Genomic DNA, 4,856 nt, shown 5'->3' on the forward strand with positions numbered 1-4,856 from the left:
AGGAACGGACGGGCAGCCGTCCAAAGCCCCGTCCGTCCTCCTCCTCCGGTCTTCGCGCTCTCGCCCGAGTGTGGTCCACCTACAGCGTGGTGGTACCTATTTTTGGTGCGGGGGCCGGGATTGTCCTCTTTCGCTGCTGGAGTTGCCAGAGCAGAGCCCGAGACCGCCCAAATCAGGAGAGTAGTAGTAGTTTTAAGAGCGCCCCGTTCTCTTTCTCTCTGTTAATGATCCTTCCGCAGGTTCACCTACGGAAACCTTGTTACGACTTTTACTTCCTCTAAATGATCAAGTTTGGACATCTTTCCGTCAGCTCGAGGCGACGACCCCAGAAAACCCTCGCGGGCAACGGGGCCGACAATCCAAGAGCGCCAGTCCGAAGGCCTCACTAAATCATTCAATCGGTAGTAGCGACGGGCGGTGTGTACAAAGGGCAGGGACGTAGTCAGCGCAAGCTGATGACTTGCACTTACTGGGAATTCTCGTTCATGGGAAACAATTGCAAGCCCCAATCCCTATCAAGAAAGGCTTTGAACGGGTTACCCGCTCCTCTCGGAGGGGAAAACTCGTTGATCCCTTCAGTGTAGCGCGGCGCCCAGAACATCTAAGGCATCACAGACCTGTTATTGCTCAATCTCGCGGCTAGAATTGCCGCTTATCCTCTAAGAAGAAGTTGCGAACTGGACACCATTTTCTGGAGATCCGTCGACTACTTAGTAGGCCAGAGTCTCGTTCGTTATCGGAATTAACCAGACAAATCGCTCCACCAACTAAGAACGGCCATGCACCACCACCCACCGAATCGAGAAAGAGCTCTCAATCTGTCAATCCTTCCGTGTCTGGGCCTGGTGAGGTTTCCGTGTTGAGTCAAATTAAGCCGCAGGCTCCACTCCTGGTGGTGCCCTTCCGTCAATTCCTTTAAGTTTCAGCTTTGCAACCATATTTCCCCGGAACCCAAAGACTTTGGTTTCGGAAGCTGCCCGCCGGGTCATGGGAATAACGCCGGCGGATCGCTAGTTGGCATCGTTTATGGTTAGAACTAGGGCGGTATCTGATCGCCTTCGAACCTCTAACTTTCGTTCTTGATTAATGAAAACATCCTTGGCAAATGCTTTGCAGTAGTTCGTCTTGCGACGGTCCAAGAATTTCACCTCTAGCGCCGCAATACGAATGCCCCGCCTGTTCCGATTAGTCATTACCTCTGGTTCCGAAAACCAACAAAATAGAACCGAGGTCCTATTCCATTATTCCATGCATCACCATTCGGGCCATTCAAATAGCCTGCTCTGAGCACTCTAATTTTTTCAAAGTAAACTCCGCCACTCGACACTCGACAAAGAGCATCCCGTGCGAGCGGCGGGCGGCTGTTCGAGCGTGACAGTAAACACCGGGCGGTGCACCGTCAGTCCGGAACTGAGATCCAACTACGAGCTTTTTAACCGCAACAACTTTAATATACGCTATTGGAGCTGGAATTACCGCGGCTGCTGGCACCAGACTTGCCCTCCAATGGATACTCGTTAAAGGATTTAAAGTGTACTCATTCCGATTGCGAGGCCTCGGATGAGACTCACATCGTTATTTTTCGTCACTACCTCCCCGTGCCGGGAGTGGGTAATTTGCGTGCCTGCTGCCTTCCTTAGATGTGGTGGCCGTTTCTCAGGCTCCCTCTCCGGAATCGAACCCTGATTCCCCGTTACCCGTTATAGCCATTGTAGGCGCATAACCTACAATCGAAAGCTGATAAGGCAGACACTTGAAAGAAGCGGCGCCGGTGCGGAGACCGTGCGCTCAGCCCGAAGTTATTCAGATTCACCACAGGTGGGTTACGGACCGGGGCCCGACCAGTTTTGAACTAATAAAAGCGCTCTTCCCTTGCGGTCAGAGACCAATTGCATGTATTAGCTCTAGAATTGCCACAGTTATCCAAGTAAGTGGGTTTACAGATCCAATGAAACATAGCTGATTTAATGAGCCATTCGCGGTTTCGCCTTAAATCGGCTTGTACTTACACATGCATGGCTTAATCTTTGAGACAAGCATATGACTACTGGCAGGATCAACCAGGTAGCTGCTGCTGTTGGCGGCGCCTATCACGGCGGCCAAAATAGTGAGATTGAGAGAGAGGCAGAAGACATTGGGCGAGGGACCGCACGTTGGCCTTAGAGAAATAGCAAACCAGATGATCAGATCTAACTGCACCTTCTCTTGCTATCCTCGGCGCCGGCAGCGCCACCGTGTGTGCCAATCTCCTCCCTTATCCGCTCCTCTTTGCCCCAGCTCCAGCGAGGCAGCCGACATTGGGCGAGGGACCGCACGTTGGCGAATCTCCTCCCTTATCCGCTCCTCTTCTCTTTGCCCCAGCGAGGCAGAAGACATTGGGCGAGGGACCGCACGTTGGCCTTAGAGAAATAGCAAACCAGATGATCAGATCAAACTGCACCTTCTCTCGCTATCCTCGGCGCCGGCAGCGCCACCGTGTGTGCCAATCTCCTCCCTTATCCTCTCCTCTTCTCTTTGCCCCAGCGAGGCAGCCGACATTGGGCGAGGGACCGCACGTTGGCCTTAGAGAAATAGCAAACCAGATGATCAGATCAAACTGCACCTTCTCTTGCTATCCTCGGCGCCGGCAGCGCCACCGTGTGTGCCAATCTCCTCCCTTATCCGCTCCTCTCCTCTTTACCCAGCTCCAGCGAGGCAGCCGACATTGGGCGAGGGACCGCACGTTGGCCAATCTCCTCCCTTATCCGCTCCTCTTCTCTTCTCTTTGCCCCAGCGAGGCATAAGACATTGGCCCATCTCCTCCTCTCTCTCTTTCTCTTACTGTTTGTGGGGACGTGGGCTCATGAGCGCCATCGTCGCCCAATATTGGTTAGGTTGTGTATTTCACGGGTGGGAACCGCCATCATCGTTGTTAGGTGATGGGGTAACCCAACGTGTGCTTTGACGAGTTTTGGCTGCTAAACTCTCTTTTTAGTATACTCGGCTCCCAGACTGCGCCCTGGTCGTGTTGAACCATGAGCGTTGTCTATGCACATTTAGGGTAGCCGTTTGCGCGTGGAATAGTGCAATGAATCTCGGTCAAGAGACGGTTGGGCGCTGCATTGAAGGCCGGCACAGACGCGAAGACGGGTTGATCAGCCAACGCAAGTCCGCTAAGTTGGGCAGACAGCAGACAGCTGTGATGGAAACTAGTAGGGTGGCGACGTGTGTGCCGAGAGAGAGACGGAGTAAATAATGTCCAAACGGAAGAGAGACCTGGCAAGTGTAATTGATAGATCGCGAGCCTACGCCCCATAAGCCCGCTCCACTGCCATTCCTCTGATCCAATGAGACTAAAATCTCTCTCCTTCTGCTCCAGCCATTGCAGGGCAGGGAAGCGACGGCAATTTTGGTTGTTGTTTTTGAATGCCGCGCTTTGCTTCGCAGAGGCGCCGAAGCGCTCCGCTTGTGGGCGGAAAATATTTCACACCGAATATGTGTGTGAAGGCGCCCTCTCCCCTTAATATAGTGAAATAGTGCAATCCAGCATACAAGGTCGGACGATAGGACATTCACCGTACCGCACCTCGAGAGTGGATGTTGTTTGTTGGGTAAGGTTAAAACCGGACTGTTCGCAGACAGCCGAATAAACCCGTTCCGGACTAATTGGTGGATGCAACATCATGATGCTGCTGTCGCGGAAACCGCAGTGGCGACGTGTTCGCCGAGAGAGAGTAATAATGTTCAATAGGGAGAGCGACCTGGCTAGTGTAATTGATAGATCGCGAGCCTACTCGCCATTAGCCCGCTCCACTGCCATTCCTCTGACCCAATGAGACTATTCTCTCTCTCGCTCTCCTTCTGCTCCAGCCATTGCAGGGCAGGGAGAGGAAATCGACGGCAATTTTGGTTGTTGTTTTTGAATGCCGCGTTTTGCTTCGCAGAGGCGCCGAAGCGCTCCGCTGGGGGGCGGAAGATATTTCACATCGAATATGTGTGTGAAGGCACCCTCTCCCCTTAATATAGTGAAATAGTGCAATCCAGCATACAAGAGCGGACGATAGGACAGTCACCGTACCGCACCTCGAGAGTGGAAGTTGTTTGATCGTTTGTTAGGCAAGGTTAAAACCTGACTGTTCGCGAACAGCCGAATAACCCGGTTCCGGACTTACAATAGACGCAACATCATGATGCTGCTGCTGTCGCGGAAACCGTGGTGGCGACGTGCGCGCCGAGAGAGTAATAATGTTCAATTGGGAGACAGACCTGGCTAGTGAAATTCATAGATCGCGCTCCACTGCCATTCCTCTGACCCCATGAGACTATCTCTCTCTTCTTCTTCTTCTTCTGCTGCTGCTGCTGCTCCAGCCATTGCAGGGCAGGGAAGGAAAGCGACGGCAACTTTGGTTGTTGTTTTTGAATGCCGCGCTTTGCCGCAGAGGCGCGGCGCCCGCTGGGGGCGGAAGATATTCCACACCGAATAGGTGTGTGAAGGCACCCTCCCCTTAATATAGTGAAATAGTGCAATCCAGCATACAAGAGCGGACGATAGGACAGTCACCGTACCGCACCTCGAGAGTGGAAGTTTTGATCGTTTGTTAGGCAGGTTAAAACCCGACTGTTCGCGAACAGCCGAATAACCCGGTTCCGGACTTACAATAGACGCAACATCATGATGCTGCTGCTGTCGCGGAAACCGTGGTGGCGACGTGTGCGCCGAGAGTAATAATGTTCAATTGGGAGACAGACCTGGCTAGTGAAATTCATAGATCGCGCTCCACTGCCATTCCTCTGACCCCATGAGACTATTTTCTCTCTCTCTTCTTCTGCTGCTGCTCCAGCCATTGCAGGGCAGGGAAGGGAAAGCGACGGCAATT

The 4,856-nt window shown here is 52.8% G+C and overlaps 1 pseudogene; it reads right to left on the minus strand.

The window, feature by feature from the left end:
* Positions 1–222: 222 nt before the first annotated feature.
* Positions 223–2,067, minus strand: LOC121873084 (annotated as a pseudogene).
* Between the last annotated feature and the right edge of the window lie 2,789 nt (positions 2,068–4,856).

This window comes from Homarus americanus, unplaced genomic scaffold, assembly GCF_018991925.1.
Source record: "Homarus americanus isolate GMGI-L3 unplaced genomic scaffold, GMGI_Hamer_2.0 scaffold4363, whole genome shotgun sequence".
NCBI lineage: Eukaryota > Metazoa > Arthropoda > Malacostraca > Decapoda > Nephropidae > Homarus > Homarus americanus.